Source organism: Camelus bactrianus, chromosome 2 (genome assembly GCF_048773025.1).
Source record: "Camelus bactrianus isolate YW-2024 breed Bactrian camel chromosome 2, ASM4877302v1, whole genome shotgun sequence".
NCBI lineage: Eukaryota > Metazoa > Chordata > Mammalia > Artiodactyla > Camelidae > Camelus > Camelus bactrianus.
In genome coordinates, this window is record NC_133540.1 from 117,339,254 (window position 1) to 117,364,099 (window position 24,846).

The following is a 24,846-nucleotide window of genomic DNA, read 5'->3' on the forward strand; positions in this document are numbered from 1 at the left end:
ATTACGTCCAGCATTTGAAAAACTACAGTAAGTTTGTTCTAACATCCTAACTCCTTAAATTATGTAATATAGCATAGGTTTTTATGTTTTCACATCACAATAAAGTTTATGTTACAATGAACTTGATTTTCAGGACAACAGAACAGAAAGGCTTTCACTGGACTTGGTATCTGCGTGTAGAACACCTATACCACATCTCCCACCATCTCCACTGCTAGCCCCGGAGCTCCACCATTCTCTCCCCCACCGACCAACAAAAGCCTCCTAACTAATCTCCCTGCTCCCTGAGACTACAGCCCTTCTATAGTCTCATCTCAATGAAATCACTGAAGTGATCCCGGTACTACACAAGTTACACCACGTCACAACTCTTCTCAAAACCCAGTAGTGGCTCCCCATCTCAGTCAGAGAAATACCAATATCCTTACATCAATCTACAAGACCCTGTACATTCCAGCCTTGTCTACTTTTCTAATTTAATTCCCCAGCCTCTCTCCACTGCTTAATCCACACCAGCCCAGGAGTCTCCCTGGAAGTTTCTCCAAAATCCAAGCATGCTCCATCCACATCAGGACCCATAACACCTGCTGTTCCCTCCACCTAAGGGTACTCGCATCACTGTGTCTTCCTTCCCTCTTCTCAAATGTCACCTATGCCTTCTCTGATCACTGTATACAAAACAACACACACACACATAGACTCTGCCCTGACACTCTTTATTCCCCTTACTTAATTTTCTTTCATAGCGTTTATTACCTCTCAACTTGATATGTATTTATTTCTCTACTTCTTTACTATGTCTTACCCATTTAAATGTAGACTCATTGTTTTGTTTTGTTTTATTCTATTCATGCTCCAGTGCCCAGAACAATGTCTCAAAGTACTCAATAAGTATGTTGAATTAATACATTAGCCTTAAATTAAATTTTCAAACAGTCTTCTCGATTATATGAATATGCTGTTGAATAGTAAAAGCTTTAAGCAAGAAAATTTGATGTACTTTCCTAATTCTCCTTCCATCCTTCCTACTGATTTGGTTTTATAACGAATATAAAAGGAAAGTGAATGTTCCACCTGTTGTATTTTTCTTGTTTTCCGCTCAACCACAAATTATGAGCTTTCAGGGTCCCAACTTCCTTATTTGGCAAATAAGAGGAACTGGCCCATGGTAATCAGTTTCTAAAAATCTAGTATCTAAAAGTCAGATTTGAAGCAAAGTTTACATGAATTTTTCAATAAACCATCATGAAATCTCTCAGTACTTAGGATAAGTCAACACTGTGTATGTATATATAAACTGCATATATGTACACCCTATCTATAATCTGAGGTGCTAAATTAGCTACATTCTCATAATGCAAGTAACACTGGACCTTACATTTTGAGTTTCTCTGCTCCTGAACTCCGTAGTCTGATAAGCACAGTTAAACACTGCACTTATCTGAAAGCTCCTTCTGACTTCACCTAGGCAAAACAGATAGACCTAAAAAACAAATTCTCAGCAATGAAAAAAGATATCACAAATATCAAAGACAAATACTCTAAACGCTTTACTCAAAGGAGAATCCATCACACTACCAATAGTTACAACAACTAAAGCCTTGACACCCATCTTCCAGCCTTAGCAGATACCAAAACATTTTAAAAGTGTGTGTGTGTGTGTGTGTGTGTATACACAATGAATAAACTATGATGTAACCATATGTAGATGATTCTACATTTATATTGCATTCAGAAACAAGAAAGCTATCCTGTAGCACTGAAGTAGTGGTTAACTCTGGACAGAGAGGCAGACAGTGATTACAAGGGGGCATGAGGAACATCACGGGTGAAGGTAATATGTTTCCTGACCTGGGTACTGGTAATATAGGATCATTCACTTTGTAAAAAATAGCTAAGCTGTCCAGTGATTTTTGTGCCGTTTTCTGTACTGTTGTATTTAAGTAAAAAGCTTATGAAGAAATAAGGTTCAGCGGTTCAAGGCCATGAAAGCTAAGGCTGAATAGCTCTATACAACCAACAGTCCTGAAGAACACCCGTGCTTTGGCAGAGCACACCAGTAACACTGTGCCTGTGAACCCGTACGAGCAGAAGACAGGGAAGTAACAAATTTTAGAAATAATTTGCTTCCAAAGTGTTCGACATAAAACAGGTTTATAATTCAAAGGACTTAAGCTGCAATTATTCAAGAGTCAAAAGAGTACTGGTTAAGGATTCGCATGCTTGTTGGCAGAATCCCATCTTTAACACTTGCTAGCTCTGTGAACATGTACTTAACATGGGCCTCTGTTACCTCACCTGGGAAGTGGAGCTCTTCTACCTCATAATCTTGTTGTGAGGACTAAAGGAGTTACTCCATGCAGAGCGTTCAGAAGAGCACGTGACACATAGTAAGTATTCAATAAATGCTGGCTCTCCACTCACGTGGGATACTTAATCTCCCAACGATGCTAAGTCAGCAGGGTGTTTCTACCGTAGCCAACTGACAGATGGGCACCGGAATGCAACAAAAAGCCCCTTCTTAAAATAACGTGTACAGTACTCTTTCTATAAAGCAGGATCATTAACTATTATTAGCTTTCTTTATATTTGAATTTCCCAAAGAAGTTGAGATAGTAGCAATAAATCATACTCCAGTCCCATTCTGGTTCTTTCTTAACCCTTTACTCCAATTATCTTAAAGAATTTTTAAAATAATCATTTAGAGCACTGAATCACCACAGAAAGAAACTGTAGGAATTTAAATACTAACAGCTAACACTTTGTAAGCGTTACTATGTGGCAAACACTGTGCTAAACATTCTTCCTACACTGATCTTATTTATTGTTTACAACAACCCTATTACGTAGGTATCTTGTTCACCTTGATTAAAATGGCACAAGTCCATTTTACTTCAGAGCCCATTTCATTTATCTCCTTCACCTTATTCTCTCACAATCCTTTTATCCCTTACAAGTCTTTATACACCCATTATCACAATGTTCTGTAGTTATACCCACTCTTCCTCATTAGATTATAAATACCTCAAGTCCACATTCCCAGAGCTGGCACAAAGGATGGCACACAGAAGGGACTGAGGAATGCTCTCCAGGAACCGGTTCATTATAAAGATGAGAAGTTGTAGCTCTTAGGCCCAACTGTGTTTGACTGAATTCTAGAGCAAGCATCTTCTCTTCCAAAGGAATGTAAACAACTCAGGTATCTAATCCCTTTATTCCAATCCCATGTGAGGTAACCATACCTGGTTTACCGAGAGGGTTAACCGCTTCCCAGGTGTTAACCCAGGTGACAATTTGATAATCTTATTTTAACAATAACTTTTCAGAGAATACTGAGGATCCAATTGATGGGCATCTAATATGAAATTAAGTTATCAACATCCTATCAAAAAACACAATCTTGCAGATTTACAGTATAGCAACAGTACTCCTTCAATTACAAAAGGAGCATTATTTGATACAGCATTAAATCTCTTTCAAAAAATTATAATAAACACAGCAGGAAGTTTTCATTTTAAATTAACCTTCAAAGAGTCTTTTCATACCTTATTTTAATTACACAATTCTATTTCCACTACAGCTTGATTACAGAGAATAAATCTGTTAAATTGCTTTGCCCACGACAGTGTAACTTACTGCATATGGTCGGCATCACAATGTCTTAACATATGCTAGTACAACTCACACCTATGTTTCTACAATATGGTCTTCCCAGACATTGTGACACTCCCTCTATTTCCCAAGAGAAAATACGGCTAATCTACTGAGCACCAAATAATACACTATACAGCACAGGTATATACCTGCTGTGTGTGTATAATTTAACCTTTACTGTAACCTTGAAAGACAGAAATCACCATCTCCCTTTTTCCCCAAGAAAGAAACTAAGGCACAGAAACTTTAAGTTAGTAAATGGTACACAGTTAAAATGCAGCTTTACATTACTCTAAAGCCCTAGTTCTTCCCTTCATTCCATGGCTGTCTTCCATTCCCAACCCTCCCTCTTTCTCACTCTGCAGTTTTCTCTGATCATCAGTCCCCATGGCTTATAACACACACTGTTAGTCCCTGGAGTTACATATTATAGGTCAAGCCATAAAAGAGATGAATAACACAAACTTCAGACTAACTATGCAATTAGGTATCATGGACTTCACCATTTGGAAAGGAGTTAATATTCAAGAGAAACCTGCAATAGAAAATAAAGACAAGCAATAGTTGTAATACTCATGGTAATTTACCCCTCAGAAATTTGATTTATTAAATTCAAGAAATTCAAGAAACTAGGTTTCTGGATTAAATCAGAATTAAAAGGAGGAGGGAAAAACTACCAACAGCTGAAACTTCAACAACATTGGGGAAAAATGCAAGCACAATTAATCTATCAGAAAACTCATCCTTTTAATAATATCACACTTTTACAGACTCACAATAATGGAATGTCAGGAAAGAATCAGGCTTTACCCTCTCATTAGTTTAAGAGAAGAGATCTGTTGTCAGAACCACTTCAACGTCACAAAGGACAATGTGTTTAACAATACACAAAGGGGAAAACATTCAAACTCTAATAATTAAAGAAATGAAACATGATATTGCACCCAAAATAGCAAAGGTTCTTTTTCAATGAAAACACCAATAGCCACTCAAAAAACAATCCTTCCAGAAAGCAATTTGGCAGTAATATATGCAGTAAGAAAATATATATTTTATATATATACTGCCAAAATATACATTTTTAAAATCTTAAAATAGGCTAATAGTACACTTTGCGGAACATACCCTTAAAATCTAAACGCAGAAAAAGTTTATGCACATAAATGTTGGTAACAGTATTTTTAACAGAAAAACTGAAGACAATCTATTTAACAATGGGAATCTTTCCAACAATAAGAACATATAGATAATAAATGCTCTATTCCATTTAACAGTTAGGAAAAAGCTCTGAATAGGTAAGATTTTAAAAAGCAAGATGCAAAATTGCATTTAAAAGGACTGTAACTATGTAATAATACTTACTGTATATAAAAAAGAACAATGCCAAAGTGGTTCTGAGGGTGAGATTTGTTTTCTCTTTGATACACTTGTATTTTCCAAGTTCATAATAATAATTTAAAAAAAAACTATATAAAAGAAGAATGAAAATTGAGATGGCACACCACCCATTTTAAGTATTTATAAGATCTAAATAAAAAGAGGGGGAATCACTTCTGAAATGTTTAAATTAGCACATATAGTTTAAAATACATTAATCATTTCCCTTAGCTTAATTCTGCTTTGGTTTTCTAGCCTTAGTGGGGGAAAGATCAAAATACAAATCAAGGCATTCATTATCCAAAAAGTTTTACAGATTACCTATGACACCATTTAGGTAATATACGAACAAGAGAGACAAGGGTCCAATTCTTTAGGAGCTGACAATTCTATGGGTAAGTACAGAGAGTAAGTTAATAAATGTATTAAAATATAATTTCTAGCTCTAAGTGTATCTAAGTGTTAAAAGTGCTTTGTGTATTTACTGGGGAGAGGAAGGAAGGAGACTGATAGTATAGGTGGTCACCAAAAAAGGTCTTTCTGAGAAAGATACAAAACCAAAAACTAAAGTCGGCCATGCAAAAAGCTGATGTGGAATAGAGGAACAGTGAAGACAGGAAACCTCAAGTGCCAAGACTCAGAAACAGGCAGAGTCTGGCATATTTTAGCAGCAGAAAGGAAATCAGTGTTGGGTAAAAAGATGAAAAGAGATTAATATGGAGAGGTAGGCAGGGGCCAGAACAAGCAGGGATTTGCAGGCAAGGATAAAATGTTTCTATTTTATTGTAAGTACAAAGGAAAGCCACTGAAGGGGGAAGGAAATGATCTTATGTGCATTTTTACAGGCTTTGGAGAGAACAGACTGGAAAGTCAAGAGCAATAACAAGAAGTTAGGAAGCTGCTCCAGGAATCCGGGGAGGGGAAATGGGGACCTGGACCAGAGTGATGGCAATGGTGATACGGAAAAGTGGAGAAACTCAAACTGTATGTGGATAGTCAGAACCCATAGTATTTACTGACGGATGGTCTAGATGCAGTAAATGAGAACTCAGAACAATCAAGTATATAGCCCCTAGGAGTCTGGCTGAATCATTATTTATAAAACTAAAACTTAAGGTGTGATCCTAGTAATAGAGGAAGACTTAAGTATATTATGAAGTACTATCAGATTAACATTATAATGTTTGTGGAAAGTTTGCTTCTCTTATTATCTAGAGGTTGTGGGCATGATTCTTAACTATTCAGGCCTTCAGTTTCCTAAAATAATTATTCAGTATTTCCTCAAATAATTACTACCAAAAAAAAACAAAAAAAACAAAAAAAAACAAAAAAAAACCCTACGGCTCTGATAGAGTTGTTGGAAGGATTAAATGTGAACCTATGAAAAACACTTAACACAATGACTGTGCTCAATAAATTAAAGCTGCCAGAAGTCATAGTGATGACTCTGCACCCAGAATAGAGAAGGGAGTCAATAAACATGTCGTGGATAAATAGACAGATAAAATAAATGGTAGAGCAGGGATTTAAACCCAGGTCATCTGACTCATCTCTACAAAACCATGCACTCTACACCACAGGTGAGCAATGAAGAATAAAAACTGTGACAACCATTAGATTGTGAAATCAGCTAAGGAAAATGATGGAATCCTCAATAGAGACTTTTTGGTGCAAATCACACAACAATCCAAGGTCTAGAGGGTTTCGTATTATACACAGTCAAGGAGATCAACTAAAACAACTGGTAATTTCTGACTCAAAAATAATTGAAAAGCTTACTGCCTTTTCAGTAATTACTTTACTTAAGTAATGTTAATGACTCAACCTGAACGCAATGCAGAGAGAGCACAAGACTAGAAATTTAGTTAGACCATGGAGGGGTCTGGGCAGCAATTATCAATAGGAAGTCAAGACCCAGATAGGGAATACAAGTGAATACCAGGATAAGAGAACACATTTCAAAATGTGGAAAGAATTAGCACAGAGACATATATCAAAAACCAGCATTAGTCAGTGTCTGAGGGAGAAACCCTGACCAGGAGAAGTGGGTATCTCTCCCATCCCCAGGGCCCAGGCAAAGACCCACTGCTCCTGAGAGAGAGGGAGAAGTAAAAGCCCACTACCTCAGGAGAAAGACAAGAAGCCCACTTGGTCCACAATCACATACTGGAGCTAAGCAGTAAGCTACCACTGGACAGGAGCCAGGAAACTCCCTCTAGCCTCACTCCTCCCTCGGACACAAGGCAGAGTTTAGCTGTCACTAGGGGAAAAGGAAGACTTAGAAAGCCCCACTCCCAAGGTCCAGGCTCACAAGCCCTACATAAGCCTGAAGGTAGATCAGGAGAACCAAGAACTTCTCCACTCCCACCGCAAACCTAGCACACACACAGCATGCCCCTAGACAGTGCAGCCACGCTGCTGACAGCTGTCAGTGGTGTAGGAGCATTATTCAGGCCACACAAAGCACAAACAGCAACACTCCACTGGGCAAATGTGAAGTCTGTAGTGCGAAGGTGACAATGACAGAGCCATACCTAGCTCAACTAGTGACAAAACTGACTCAAGCTACCAAACTGACAGTCTAATAGAATAGGCTAATAGAAAAAGTGTACCCATTTCTGGACATACACAACATTTACCTCAGTCTCAACTGATCTATCATCCAATCAAAATTTATGAGACATAGCAGGGGAGGGTACAGATCAGTGGTGGAGCACGTGCTTAGCATGCACAAGGTCCTGGGTTCAATTACCAGTACTTCCATTAACAAAAAAAAATTAAATAAAAACCTAATTACCTCCCCATCTCCAAAAAAAAGACTGATTAAAAAATAAGTATAAAAATAAATAAATAAAATTTAATTTTTAAAAAATTATGAGATAAATAATAAAGCAAGGAAAACAAACCCACTGTCAAGAGAGCAAACAACAGAACCAAACACAGAGGTATCACAGATGTTAGAAATGCCAGGCAGGGATGCTAAAATAACTATGATTAATACATTAAAAGATCTAGAGGAAAAGATTAATATGTTAAAGGATCTAGACAACACGTATGAACCAATGGAGGATTTCAGCAGAGACATGGAAACTACAAAAGAGAGTCAAATGATAATACTAAAATTAAAAAACGTAATTGCAAAGTTGGAGAATTCCCTTGATAGGATTATCAGTGACCTTAAAACAGGCCAATAGAAATTATTCAAAGCAAAGCAAAAAGAGAAAAAAAAGGAGGAGTGCTTAAAAAAAGGGGGGGAGTACCCAACAATTGTGGGACAATATCAAACGGTCTAACATACAATTAATTGGAGTCCCAAAGAACAAAAATAGCACAAGAGAATTATCTAAAAAGATAAATGGTTGAGATTTTCCAAAATCAAATAAAGATAACAAACCACAGACCTAAGGAGGTCAGAAAACTTAAAATTGTGAAGTTATCAATGTCTTGAATCAAGCAAGTTAGAGGAAAAGTTTTCAACAAAGATACAGCTTGAAATAATTAGCTACTGGAGACTATGTATTTTGCAGATATTATAAAAATATTTTCCATTATCTATAAAAATATGACCTTATTTACTATCTCCACATAAAAATGAACTAGAGGAAAAGGATAAAACAGAAGCAAGATGTGATGAGACATGAAAACGACTTAAACTGTGAAGTATAACCCAGCAAACATGTATTAATAGTTTCTTCCCAATAGCCACCAAACAAATGTGGATGTTCAGACTATATTATTTTGGCCAAAAAAACTTATTTTTCAACAAGTACATTAAATTAAGGCATTTAGTTATGAGTTATAAAAACAATTATATATGAATTTAGTAAATCCTCTGGGATCGTAATTCTAGTTTGTGATATTTCTACCACAAATTTATTTATGATTTATCATTTTCACTATTGAAAACACTTGTGTGAGGGAAGACTGGAAAAAAAGAGGGATCTAGAGAGACCGACAATAATAAAGCAGGGAAAAGCCAGAGTTGAGACTTTTAAAGTGCAATCTTGAATTAAAAGAAACCTAGGTAAAGTCTACCTGGCCTTAAAAGTATTCCCATGTCTAATGGCTGGGAAAGTGCTAAGATCCAAAGACCCACTTAGGTGGTGGGAACAGAGCCAAATCAGAATGTTTAGCATCCTCATATCTCCTGATCCAAGGTTCCTACAGGCAGAATTCGAGTTTTACCAATATCCTGGGAATTACTGAAGATATCTAAGCTACAGTTGTGGAGATATTCAAAGACTTGCTAAATAAATTTACCCAAAACTTTTCCCATTTTATTTATCCAAGTTAATCAGTATGTCTGGTACCACTGTGGACCCTAAGAGGTAAGAAGCAACAATTCCATTAACAAACAAGGATGTCTAACTTTTCAATGGACTAAACATTAAGGAGCATACTAATATGCTCCTTAGTTTACATATTATAATCTAAAATGAGTTTTCGAGCATCTCACAAGTTATAGAAGGAAATTCTGAACACTTCCTTATAACAGAAGGACAATAAATAGAAATTCACTTTTCTGAATTACTAATTTAGAACATGCAAATGATTTTTTACTATGGTATTTTCCTTCAGCAAATATAAACATTAAATAGACTTTCATGTGTCTATTGATCCTTACTTCAAAGCTTATTTTTCCCATAAGATCTTAGTACTTCAATTTCAAATTGTGCTAGGAACATCTTAATCATGATTAGAAAGGAATTATCTATAAACATATTATGTCTTGCACTGGAATTTGTATTTAACCAAAAACAGCTGCTGTTTATCTAGAAATCTTAAAAAGCTGAATGAAGACAAAAAAAGACTTATTTATCTTATTATCTTTTATTTCCTAAGCAAAGCCTATTCCCATGTTGTTTCATTATAAATTTGAGGTTCCAGAATATCATAACAAGTTTTTATTCCTTTATTAATCTAGAATATGAAAAAAAGTCCTAATTATTAATAGTTAAATATACAAGGCTTATGATGAATAATATATGACTATCAGCCACATACCTGAAAATGAATTTTTAAAGACTTTCAAAATGTAAAACTAAATTTTCAGTACACAATAAAAGCTAGGTAATAATTTTATGATCAAGTTTAAGCAATCTATCGTTTATTTTTGTTTTGACTAAATTCAGAGGGCCAACATATCCGCATGTTTCTATGACATTTTAAAGTAGACTCCAAAGGTAAAATAAATTTTTAATTTAGAAGTACATATTAAGGCACACAATATGTACTGATTTTGGTAATTTTCTTTTTAAGACTCTACAAATGGTAGCAAACATACTAACATAGAAAAAATTAATAAAAGCTAAAATGAAGAAAAAGAAGAGGAAATCTGAGTAAATTCCAAGAGCTGCAAATAAAAATACAAAAACTGACAGAGGTATAGCAGGCTCAGAGGTATAGGCTCAGAAAAATGGATGGCCTAGTGTCTGCACACAGCTGCATCACCCAAAAAGAGGCTTCCAAGGAGGCATCAAATGTACAGTTAACCACACACCTTTAACAAGGCAGAAGCGTGGGCTGAGGGCAGAAGCCGGCACTAGGAGAGCAGATGGGGTCATGACAAGCAGGGGCGGCAACATCAAGCAAGGGGTGGACTGTGGTGGGTGAAGGGGGAGGGGAAGGGAAAGGAGAGGCAGGAGGGGAGGGGAATGGAGGGGCAGGAGGGGAGTAAAGGAAGGGAAGGAAGGGAGGAAGGAAGGTAAGAAGGAAGGAAGGAAGGGAGGGGAAAATGAGAAAAAAAGATAGATTCCATAAAGAAATATTATATCGCATATGGCAAAAACAAGACCAGGAGTTAACAGATTTTGGATTCTAGTTCTAGGTCTATAATATTGGATTAAAGTTGATTTTAGAATACATGTATTTACATATGCTTTGTATAAGACTCAAAGAGATTTATCATGACTTGTATAACTGATATTACAAATGAGTAAAAAAGATTGATAAATAAAACCAACGTACCACCCAACTTCAGTTACAAAGGAATCAGTGAATACTGGGCTTAGTGGCAATCATAAAGTGTGGTGGTCACTAATCTGTCCAAAGACCACACCCTGTATATAGCAAAACCACAACTGCACAACAAGTAGAGCATTAAATGTGAAATCATGAGAGCAGAGACATCATTTGTTCAGTTCTCTGTATTTCTGCAGCACCTAAGAAATGTCTAGTAATTTAAAGTAGGCATTTAAATATTTGTTAAATAAATACACTCCCCAACTAAGCAGCACAGTGAAATCTCACAGTCCTTGCCTAATACTTACTGACTTTACTACTCTTAATTTCACATTAACTAGCACTTTTTAAATGTTTTAAAGCCTGTGAGATTACAAGTTGAATAAAATTCTATCCTTTTTAATAATTACATTGTTTTAATTTCCCTATACTCTTTCAAAAAGATGTGAAATTATTAATTAAAGAAGAGTCCATGACTTAAGCCAACTGAATAATGTATTAATCATAACTGCTCATATGCTGCTTTATAAACCGCTTTATAAAAGTGAAAGACTGAAAGCTGATCCTGGAACATTTTTCCACTAGAAGTTAGTGGTCACAAGAAAAGATGTGCTACAGCTCTTCCCCAAAATATTTAACATATAAAATTTTGCAATACCAACAGAGACATGTTTGATAAGATGTCAGTGATTAAGTTATATGTATTCCACTCTAACTACCCATATATGTTAAAGTGCTGGATACTTTGGGATATTTGTAAACCATTAATCATTAAACAGATGTAAGGTAGCAATTGCAACAGATTACAATCAAAGGCAAAGCTTCAAGTCAGAAAGTATTTACAAGACTATGGTACAACTTTCAAGAGAAAGATACCAAAATAGATACCTCAACTGAGTTAAAAAGAAAGAACCACTGCAAAACAATGTAAGTAGACAGATACCGCCTATCAGAATTGTGATAAGAAGGGTATAAACAATCTATTAAGAAAGTTCCAAGGGGGAAGAAGTCATGTCTTATTGAAGATGACTCTGGAAAAACTTTACAGCAAAAGAAACATGGAATAGCAGGAACCATGTCAATTTCTGCCTACCATTATACCTCCAATTCTTACAACAGTGTGCTAAACACAGAATAGTATCAATATTTACTGACTGAATAAACATTTAGTTTGGACCTTCAGAGATTAAGAGGACACTCGAGCATGAGGGAAACATGTAAGGAAAGGAATAAAGGAGGAAATGAGGTGTGTTCAAAGAACAAGGAGTGGCTAATTTTGTTAGAGTGTATTTATGACATGCAGAAGACTAGCAGGAGTTTGTGTCCATTATGAACTTCATAACAAGTTTAAATTTAATTTAGTATAAATGGAAAATAATAAAAGTTTTATTAATGAACTAGTATATAAGAGTACAAGAGGAGTTGTAAGATTACTGAACTGCCTCCTCTAGCACAAATGATTCCGTTCAGGAACAGTGTGGTAGCAATAAGAATGGAAGAAATGGGGAAAAGGTCAAATGTAACTCCTAGAATTTTAGTTTGGATGATCAGAAAACAGTGGTATAGTTAATAGAAATACAAAGTCAAAACAAAGATGGTTGGGAGAGGGGGAGAATCACGTAAAGATTCAATAAAAAGATTCAATAAAAATCATTAATTCAGCATTTACTCCCTGTTAAGCACTATTTTACTGAGTCCTCACAACTCTGTGAGGCAGTTTTACTCTCATTTTCCAAATGAGGCAAAAGAGGTCAAGATGCTTCCCCAAAGCTCACAAAATAATTAACTATGTGTTATTCCTTCCCTTCTTCCTTCCTAAGAGAAATTCCATTTTGTTCAAATATGGGGCAGCAATGTGCTCAGGAAGATGGGCTACTCCACCAGCCCTAGGACAATGAAACACGGTTGATCTAAACTAGGGAAATCCTATTTCCATTGTTCAATAACCCAGGACTGACCAATGGGACATGAGAAGAAATATATTGAGGGCTTCTGGGAAAGATTACCTGCATTAGCATCACAGACGTCATTAGGAACCTTGAAGTTAACCATCTAAGAGTTATCCTTGATTCCTCCCTTTCTTTCACTCCTGTTTCCCAGTTTATCAGCAAGTCAAGTAGATACGAATTCCAAAATATCTTAACCCCTCCTTTTCTCCCACCATTCTAGTCTAAGCCATTATTAACTCTCAACTAGACTCCTAATAACTACTCCTCTAGGCCATCTCCCTATGGTCACTCTTGCTCCCAACAATTCATTCCCCAACAGCAGCCAAAGAAAAGTTTAAAATATAAATCATGGAGCAACTGGAACCCTTGTGCTCTGTTAGTGGGATTATAAAATGATACAACCACTAAGGAAAACAGTATGAGCTTCCTCAAAAAATTAAAAACAGAATCATATGATCTGGCAATCCCCATCACTGACTATATCCAGAAAAACTGAAAGCAGAATCTTGAAGAGATATTGTACATCCACATTCACAGCACTATTTACAACAGCCAAGAAGTAGAAGCAACCCAAGAGTCTGTCAACAGATGAATGGACATTAAGAATGTGGTATATACATACAATAGAATATTATTCAGACTTAAGAAGGAAGGAAGTCCTGTCACATGCTACAACATGGATGAACCTTCAAGGACTTTATGTTAGAACACATAAGCTAGTCACAAATACTGTATAATTCCACTTATGTAAGGTATCTAAAGTAGTCAAGTTCACAGAAACAGAAAGTAGAACAGTAGTGAATATGCTTAACACTACTGAACTATGCATTTAAAAATGGTTAAGATGGTAAATTTTATGTTATGTGTTTTTTCCACAGTATAAAACAGACAACATGCCAAACAAAAATCAATCAAATCACTTCACTCCCCTCCTTAAACTGCTTCCTATCACCCCTTGAATAAACCCCAAACAAGGTCTATGAGGCTTTGCACCATCTGGCCCTTCCCACTGTACAGCCAGATTGCATGCTCCTCTCCCCCTCCTTCAAGATGCTCAGTCAAAATGTTACTCTTTCATTTCTTCAAATAATTCAAATTCTTTCTTGCCTCAAGGTCTTTGTCCATCCTTTTACTCCTGAGCTGAACACTGTTCCCTAATTCTTCACAGACTTGGCTCTTTATTATCCTTCAGATGTCATCTTAAATGTGACCTTCTCAGAAGCCTTCCCTAACCAAACTATATAAAATAATAGATGTCCCCACACTATCCGCATTATTCTCTATGTCTCTTTTGTTCCTTGGTAGCATTTCTCGCAAATTAAAATACTGCTTTTTCCCCTCATCTTCCCAAACAAAATGCAAGCTCCATGGGGACAAAGACCTTATCAATCTTGTTCATCACTGTGTCCCCCATACTTATCATATGTCTGTAATATAGTCAACATTCAAATATTTACTGAGTAATTTCACATTAAGAGAAAAACACTCTGAGTCTGTTATTAAATATATATAAGAATATAAAAAAGACCTTAAAAAGACTGTGACTGGTGTTATAACTGTTATGCCTAGTTGCTGAGGCAGGTATGTTTTCTACTTTATACGTTTCTATATGTTCTAATTTTCCCATAATAAATCTTTATACTCAGAAATTAAAGATTTTTCAGACTGCTGTTACAACTGCTAAATGCTTCAGATACTTTAATTATAAAATAATAAAGGTACAAAATGACTTAAGTTAATAATACAACTTTTTAAAAATACCACAGTACTCCTCAATTGCACTGTCTACACTTAGTTTCATATTTCTATAAAATGTTAACTAATCTTAGACCATTAATGGTTATTTAGATCACAAGTGACTCAAAGTATGTCTTCTTACTTTTTTAAATGCATATAAACATCTTAACAATACTCCTCAATATATCCCAGCCCATTTCTACAATTTTCCTACATCTGTATCTACAGGTTTAAAAAAAAAAAATAAGTCACCAGTAATTGAACACTTACACCTGCCAGACTCTAAGCACTTTATACCGATTAACTCATTTATACTTCAAACCCATTTTAGAGATAAGGAAATTTCGGTTCTAAGAAGTTAAATCACCTACCCTAAATTACAAAACCACTGTCAGACTGGGACTCAAGCCTAGGAAATCCTGCTCTAGTCTAGAGGCTATGCTCTCAATCACACTGTATGAAAGCTGGAACAGACTTACAGTGCAAATAAAAATTTAAGATATAAAATGCCATGTTTCTTAAAAATTACATTCCAGCCTTAAGGAATATTCATGAAAACAAAGCACAAATAAGAATTACCCACTAACTGAGAATACCAATTTTTTTAAGTCATTTGTCTTAAGCCCTAGAAATTATACATTTTAAATGAATATTTTTTAAGATGTCAAAATATTTAATAGCAAAACTTCAAGAAGTGAAAAACTGGTTATTTACCAAAGATAAATGAAGAAGGAACTCTTAAGATTCCTTGAACAATGAAGATCTAGAATTTAACATTAATCAGAAAGTTTAACTCTGCTACATCTCCAGCCTCATTTTCTAATTTACTTCCAATCACACCCTAGGTTTTATCATAAAAATCCTTGGCACTGAAGGATTTTTAAAGTATAAACTATTTGAGAGCAATCCTAATCTCCATTATATGGGATAATTTATTATGGAGATGACAATAACTTCACAAGGCTTCTATAAGGATTAAATGAGATAAAATATAAAAATGCCAGGCATGAATTTGAATCCCACATGCAAATATGGATGTTGGCACACTACAAGCAGGCTGACCACTGACTCTGCCATCCTGGGTATTTGGTAATTCACAATCTCCATCTAGCATTCTCAAATGACAATGTCTATGATCAATGTCATTTCCAACTCAGCTTACTCCTCTCACACCACTATAATTTTTCCTATCTGACAAACTCTTATATATTCTCAGTGAATACTTAACACTGTAGAGGAGGGGGGACCTCTTCATTAATAACCCACCTCTCTACATCAAAGTTAGGAGCTCTATCTTTGTAATTCTGTTAAATACAACACATATACTATATACCTATATACCCTCATAACAAAGTATCATCACCCTTTAAATTGGTATATCTCCACCTAGAAAACAAGGCAGGGTCAATAGCTTATTAATCCTAAAACTTCAAACATTTAATTTGGTGACTGGCACATAAAAGTCACTGAAGTTTTGTTTGTTCGTTTGCTTGCTTGTATTTTTTGTTTGTTTGTTAACGAAGACTAAAAGTAATACAAAAGAGTGAATGAAAAAGAACTATGTTCATCTATATTATACCTTGCTCCAAAGAAGGGGAAAGGGGAGGAGCTTTTTTTTAATACTACAAATGTATAACAAGCACTTGTAATAAATATTCTAATAGATATTTTTAGAAAATGCAAGAATGCTACTAGATAAGCTACCACAGTCATTTCCTTTTAAAAAACAAATACACAGAAATTTGTTACATTTTTATACACTAATAACAAACTGTCAGAAAGAGAAATTAAGGAAGCAATTCCATTTCAATTACATCAAAAACAATAAAATATGTAGGAATAAACCTACCTAAGAGGGCAAAAGATTTATACTTAAAAAACTATAAGACGTTGATGAAAGAAACTGAAGACAACACAAGATATACCATGTTCCTGAACTGGAAGAACTAATATTGTTAAAATGACCATAATACCCAAGGCAATCTACAGTTTCAATGCAATCACTATCAAAATACCAAGGGAACTTTTCATAGAGTTAGAACAAATAATTTTAAAATTTGTATGGAAACACAAAATATCCCAAATATCGAAAATAATCTTGAGAAAGAAAAGCACCAGAGGAATCACACTCCCTATACTACACAGACTATACTACAAACTAGAGTCATCAAAACAGTATGGTACAAAAACAGACACATAGCTCAACAGAACAGGGTAGAGGACCCAGATACAAACCCACACAATTATGATCAATTAATCTACAACAAAAGATGCAAGAATATACAATAGAAGACAGTTTCTACCATAAGTGGTCCTGGAAAAACCGGACAGCTACATGTAACAGAATGAAATCAGAACATTCTCTAACACCAATACAAAAATGACCTGAAAGCTGATTAAAGACCTAAGTGTAAGACCAGAAGCTATAAAACTCATAGAAGAAAACAGGCAGAACACTCTTAAACATAAATCATAGCAATGATTTTTGGATCAGTCTCCTAAAGCAAAGAAAATAAAACCAAAAATAAACAAATGGGTCCTAATTAAATTTAAAAGCTTTTCTCCAAGAAACACAATCATCAACAAAACAAAAAGACAACCTACTGAACGGGAGAAAATATTTGCAAATGATATGACCAATAAGGGGTTAATGTATGCCATCACTTATATGTGGAATCTGAAAAAATAAACCACTGAATAGAACAAAAAATGAAACAGACTCACAAATATAGAGAACAAACTAGTGGTTACCAGTCGGGAGAGGGAAGGGAGGAGGGGCAAGATATGGGTGGGAAATTAAGAGATACAAACTATTATATGTAAAATAAATAAGCTAAAGGGTATACTGTACAACACAGGGAATACAACCAATATTTTATAATAACTATAAGTGGAATATAACCTTTAAAAATTGTGAATCACTATGTTGTACACCTGAAACTTATACAATATTGTACATCAAATATACCTCAATTAAAAATGATAGTTATATACTTTTTAAATTATTCAATCCACTCAGGCAATTTTCAACTTTATACTGTTCTTGCAACAATAAAAATGGTCAATTTTTATGCCTCCAGTTCTTTGCATCATGTCTGACACAAAACAGTCACCTAAAAATGTTCAAAACCACATGTGTACACACACATTCACTTAAGTCTGACTTTCTCACTTTTAACCTATATGGTTCTTTTTAGGACCCATTTCAACAGACCTAAAACCAAACACTGGATGCACATCAAAAGGCACATTTAAGAAACCAACTTCAAAAAACAGCAAAGGATATCTATATCACAGCTGGACAAAGATTTAAAGTAGTTTTTTTTTTTCATTTGGCACTCAGAAATACAAAAGAAAGAAATATCAAGGATTAACATGGTGTGAATGTGGGTGACAAAGTAGAAAGAAGAGTGGAAGATAACAGACAGCAGGGAAACAAAGGAAAAAGTATATATTCGTCATTAATGGAACAGTTAAGAGATTTATTGCTGGAGAATGGAAGTAAAGAAGAATGGGAATTAAGATTATCTATTACTCAACATCAGATATTTTTAAAAGGAAAGAAAAACAATAGTGGAAAGAAAACACGAGTTCAATAACATGGATCTGTGAAATGTATCCTGCACTGAATAGCAGGAAAAAATCACAAATAACTATTTTTAAAACATTTTTCACTTACTGAGAATCATTTAAGAAACAGTTACAAATCGCTCTCATCACTCTGGGGGTTTGTGATGAGGTTTCTTGGTATTTTTTAATTACATCAATAAGATATTCACTTCAAGGATTTTTAAAATTAAAAACCCAGTTTTTACTTAATTCAGTAAAATCATTTTTCAAGTTTTCAGTTCCACAGTATGTCAAGTTTAGGAAAATAGAGAAAGAAAGTGAAAATGACTAGAGGAAAAGAGTAAGTTACACAGAAGCCGAGATCCAGAAGCACACAAAAAAATTCATTTGTAAGAAACCACTGGGGCAGATACAGGCAGCTGGGTTCTGAAATGAATGTTAGTCCAAGTAAACTGTTCTTGTCATCCTCTGGTTTCCTGGTCCTGGGGTGGGGGAGTTATCATTATCTTAAGAAAATACTTGAGTAGTCACTATCAGAAATTCTACAACTAATCCTTAATCCTAAAGTTGTTTCACTTTAGACGAGATGGCTGATGAAGCCCAGGAGAGAGGAAATGACTCTCAGGACTGCAGCCATGATGGTTGTGCAGTATCACCTCAAGGGCCAAATGAAATAGTGCCAAAAGTCAAATCAATCATTGGCTTAGGGTTCCCCACCCTCAACTGAGAACTTTCCTAGTAATGAAGTTCTCTGAGGAGGAAATGTTCAGCTAGGCTAGAGGAACACAGACTAAGGACAGAGGCTTAGGAGAGAATCACCTTTAAAATCAGCAACAATGAAACCAGGCAAGGAGACAGTTATTGAAGGTAGGATCAGCAAGTGTCAAGGAGGACTGAATATCTAATACTTACTAACATAAAGATCTAGAAGACTAAGGAAAAGAACAAATCATTCAGATTTCACTTTTGAAATCATCATCTAACAGATCAGGTGTGAAATTCACACAATGAAATTCAAAAGTTAATATTGAAAAAAATTATGTCAAGTACTCTGAGACACTGTTATTCAAAGCAGGGTGGGGTCGGGGGAGTTCAACTCTGATGCACTGTAATGTTAGTTCAATCTGGAAACAGTTATCCTTTGTTAAGGAATAAACATGCACTTTTAAATATGGATTATTAAAAAGTTTCATACACTTTGTAAATCCTCAAGTAAGTCCAATCATATATAAAAATAATTTTATATTAAATAGGCACATTTGAAATGAAGGAGACACTACAACAAGGTGTTTCCTCTTGCTTGTTTTCAAGGACTTGTACCACTTTAAGTCATTCTACAAACTCTAGGAGTTTAAAAGGTAAATTTCATTTTAGACTTCCTACAGATTCCTTTTAAATCTAATAACAAAAAACATTTTATAAAATTTCCTCTAAATATTTTCATAGCCACAACATCATTTGAACTCTCAAGACCTTGACTCCTATATAGCTTACTAAATGGCCTCTTTATTTATCTCTATTATCTCCTCATTTCCATCCACCCAGACTTAGCTTTCTCAAACACTGAGGTCATGTCACTCCCATGTTTAAAAACCTCAGGGCTTCTCAATCCCTGACAGGATAACAGGATAACAGATTTAGAACTCTACATTTATGAACAAAACATTCTGAAAGGTCAAAATACCTTTTTAAGCCTTTAGTTTTACCTTAAAATTTAAAGTAAACTTACATTTTCCCATAAGTTGTGCATGTTTAGTATTGTTAAATGTTTTAAATTACTATTAAATATCTAATGTTTATTTCCAAAATAACCTAGTAAAATGAATATATCAAGAAAATTGTATCATAACTTTCCTGTGGCTTTCCATACTCCTCAGCACATGGCTGAATACCCCAGTTTCAGATGTGTTGACATTTCAATACATATGGAATAAAGTAGGTAATACTAAAGCTCTTGATACTTTGACCAAAACTTTTTTCTCCTTGCATTTCCCACTACTCTACATACACCCTATGCTTAACTCCAAAAAAAACTATAAACTAACTCCTTATTCTTGCTTATGCCTCCTCCTGGAAAGTCCTTTCACTCATCTCCACAAGAAGTCCTATCTGTACATCAAGGTCCAGCTCAAACCCAACCCTCCTTCAAGTAATATTCTTTAGTAGCCTTCCTTTTCCCAATATTTTGCAGTCTGTTATTCTTAATAGCAGTCTGTATAAGGATGCATACAACATACCAGTTAAGAATCAAAGCTTTGGAATGAGATAAACCTAGGTCAACGACTGACTTTGCTACTCACTGTGACCTTGGGCAAGTTACTTAAGATCATCCTGCATCAGTTTCCTCATCTCTTATCTGAGGCTAGCAACTATCTAACAGAATTAATCTCAGAATCAAAAACAGTGATATATATATAAAGCACTCAGCACAATACTGACCACTAGTAATAGTTTAAAAAATATGCCTATTATTCCCAATAGACAGACCCACGTTTTATTCTCTTCTGTATTTTTTACTACTCCTACAATGTGGTAATCTGCATGTGCTTAATAATTGCTTAGTTGATGAAATCTGATCAATTCATAAGTAATCTCCTAGGCAGTTCTTAATAAGGTCCTAATTCTGGTGAATATCAAAAAATGGCTTGCTAATCATACTTTTAGCTGTTAATTTTAACATTAGCTTAATGAGTACATACTTTAGCTACCATATGTACAAATACAAATCTCCATGCATCATTTTAAAAGTGTTCCACACTGCATTATTATCACTGAGTAGGGCAATATCCAAAATGTTTGATACAGTTATTCAAAACTCTAAATTAATCTAAAAACATTAGCATGTATCCAACCACAAAGGAAGACTTTAGCAAATTAGAGAATTCCTGTGTGGATCCTCCTATTGTTAAAATTAAGCTAAATCCTGAACCCACTTTTCCAGCTGGCCATTTGAGTTTTTCCTGTGCCAGGGGATTCCCAACAGAGACCAATCAGTTCTGCCATAGTATTCTCAAAAAGAGTACCAAAGGATGCAATGTTACCAGACCAGTGAGATTATTACTGATTCTTAAACTGTCAGAATAGACTAGATCAAAAGGGATGAGAGTATATTCTTTAATTCTGTAGTTAGCCACAGGAAAAAGAAAAGGCAACCTACAGCAATGGTGAAAAACCTGATGAAGAAAGGGACTGGTAAATGGTAACTACGGGAAAGGAAAAAAAGGATATAGCAGAAGACCTAGTCATCAAAAGGCGGCCTCAGGAAATCCTAAGCTAAATACAAAAAGGGTAACTTCACAAAAGAAACAACAGTTTCTATTACTATGTGAACTACACTATGAATTTATTATTGTCACAATCAAAACACTTACACATGTAAATTTATCACAAAACATTACTCAAAGCAATAGATGCATGCTACACTCCAGCCAACTGCTAATTTTAAAAAAAAAAAGTGACATTTGCTGTGTAAATGTTAGGAAGGCAAGGTGATGAAAGGTGAAGCTTAACATTTTTCTAATGGCAATCACGCTCACGCGAGGTATTTGCATACAAATTACCGAAAGCCCCACTACACAATGTGTTTAACGCTAGAGAGGAAAGTGGCTCTTCTAAATGAAATTATATTTTCAAACTAAGAATATTTTAAATTTCCATTGAAATTTTAATTATTCCAAAAGACATGTTTTAAAATATGCATTTTCTATGACTAGTAACAGCAAACTAGTGAAAAGTGTTATAGTTAAGGTAAAACCTTTACAAAGGCACTAAAGAAAGCATCATTAGTTCATTTTAAAAAAAGCAAATATTTCTAAAGTTAAAATTTGTTTTAAAAAAATTCTGAAACAATTACATGTAAGAAAAAAATGTTTTAATGTTTCAATTATTACAGAATTAAGAACTGTAGAATAAAGAATTGTGTTCTATATATATGTGCGATATATTTATGTATGTGTATATGTCTATTTCATACACATTGCCCTTTCATAAACTATTTCTCAAGGACCACATCTGGATGAGATCACTCCCTACTGGGATCAGTTCATTACTTCTAAATCTGTTAGGCAAAAAAGAAAAAAAAAGTGATGTTTTGAATTATTAAAGCACTGCTTTAGATTATAATCAACAAGCCCTCAATCACCAATCCCTAACTTGCTTTAAATTTCAATTACTTTCAAAGTAAGAACTCTAACTATATATATATTATTAAATTATTAAATTATTGTTATTATTGAAATTATATATAACTTAAGCCCTTACTACATAGCATTGTAAATATTTAATGGTTTCATCTTTTCAAAATATTTGCAGACTGAATCTTGAAAGGGTGATATAAAAAAGGAAAAGACAATATAAACCAATATTCTTATGACAACAGGTCTGTTTATTTTGATGACTTGTCATACTCTCTTCATAATAACACCTGCTTGCTCAAAACTAAGCATGCAATAGATGATTTAAAGGCGATTTATTCTTAAAATACACTAAACTTCTAAAGTAAAACTCTTGAGAGGCAAACTTCAGTGGAAAAGAATGTTTTCTAGACCAGACAAGTAAGACGCAAACTTATGAAGCTTATAAAGGTAAGTATTTAAAATACTCATCTGTAGAGGAAAAGAGAAGATAAAGTGATTTGGGCTGTCATTTTTAGAGCTATCAAGAATTCACAGTTAAATGACATGTTTAATACAGAGCCAGAGAGAATAATTCTCTCAGAATTCTTACAAGAATTTTCCACTTTTAAAATTCACATGAAGCTTAGTTTTATTACTGACGCTCTCCACCCCATTTCTATCCACTAACACTGCTTAGAATATGATAACACAGTATTTTTTAAGTTCAGTCTATGGCTCTACTTCCCGAAGTGTATAATAGCAATAATCAATTACATTCTGGGTTTAGCACAACATTTACAAATGGAAACCATAAAAGAAAGCATTATTCATACAATCAGAAGAGTAGGAAGGAGTCCTGTATGGATCATAAAATTCAAAGAAATTTTCAATATGCTCTAACTTTACCATGGAATTTCAATTTATCTTTTCTCAGATACCAGTGCTATTGACTGTATTTACGTAAACTTACTAAAATGACCACAATTTAACTTGAACTTAGCGTAGTTTTATTACCTTAAATTTTAAATGGAAATTTCTAACTAGTCAAAACTCAATACTCTAACAAGGAGAAACAATAAGAATATTAAAAACAAATTCCAGGGTAAATATCATTTTAGTAAACTTATTTTAAAGCACTATAGCACAAACTCATTTTTCTGTGATATATCAGACTTTTTATCCAGTAAGAATCACTTTTCCTCTTTCACAATACCATAAATAACTCAGAGGAATTTAAGTCTTCAAAAGGAAGGATTATAAACAGCTTACTAAAATAAAATTCCATCTGAAGTAATTTTCTTGAAATAATCTACACGACACCCATATACATTAGTGGTTAATAAATACTAAGTTTTCTGAATCATGTGCCCTTCTACCAATTACATATTGGTAAAACATTAGCCAATTATTTAATAACCAAACTTTTCTTTTCAAGAAACCAAGAGCCACACTCCACAGCTTCTAGAAACCCAAACAGTTCAGCTCCCTCCCTTCCTGCATGAGGCACTGAACCTTCACTTTATAGTTTTAGCTTGTTACTTCCCTAATAATCACCATAAGACTACTGAAGCATAAAACTATCCAACCTACCCTCTTACTCAAACTATATTATACTCCTAATACTGATCATTCTGTAATCATTTTATCAAAATTACCCAGAGGTAGGTTTGATGTTTCAAGCTCATTTAAAAGGGCTTGATTTATTTCAGGGTAAAGCAAATTAAATATTCTGATCATTATGTTCCATACATTACAACTTCCAAAGAGCTTGGAAAGTTTACCAACACCTTCCTCTCTAGAATAGTCAACATCCTGTCACAGAACCCAGAGAATAGCTGCTTTGCTCTAAAGAATATAGCTCCTGAGCACCACTCACAGCAGCTGTTAGTAACTTTCAAACGCCTGTTGGACTATCACTCTGGTTAAATTAATGAAGGGTCATTGTGTTCCGCTTTACTTTTCCCTTTTTATTCTTGCAATTAATCTAGAAAACTTACAGATTACTTTTAAAAATAAAGAAAAGTGCCACACAAAAAAAAGCTTACTTTAAACGTGGCCACTACTTTTCCAAAAGAAATCATTCCACGATCCCTTGATCATTACTTAAACCACAACCTATCAGTTGTACATGACACTGGAAAGCTTTAAGAGGAGTCATTTTTCCACCTAACCTTACCACACGTTTGCAAGTTTTCAATAATTTCAAGAACGTTCCATATTTTAAAAGATGCTGGTGCACCCTATCAGAACTGCGCTGCTCAAATACAAAGCACCAAATACCCTGCACTTGGTAAATTTTAGGTATATTCCTGGTTACCTGCTGAGATTTCTGTACCCTTTGTCACCCAGTGATGCTCCCACCAGCAAAACGGTCTTCCTCCCACCCCCCAAAAAATACACATTAGACTTAGAGGTTTCCGCATACTTATAAAGAACCACTAATACCACTAGGTATTAAGTCTCTCAAAGAATCCGCTCTAGCA

General features: G+C 34.7%; 1 protein-coding gene across 1 annotated transcript in view; it reads right to left on the minus strand.

Moving 5' to 3' along the window:
* Nucleotides 1–24,846, minus strand: part of STIM2 (stromal interaction molecule 2) — a 150,359-nt gene that overhangs the window by 124,445 nt on the left and 1,068 nt on the right. The window lies entirely within an intron of this gene.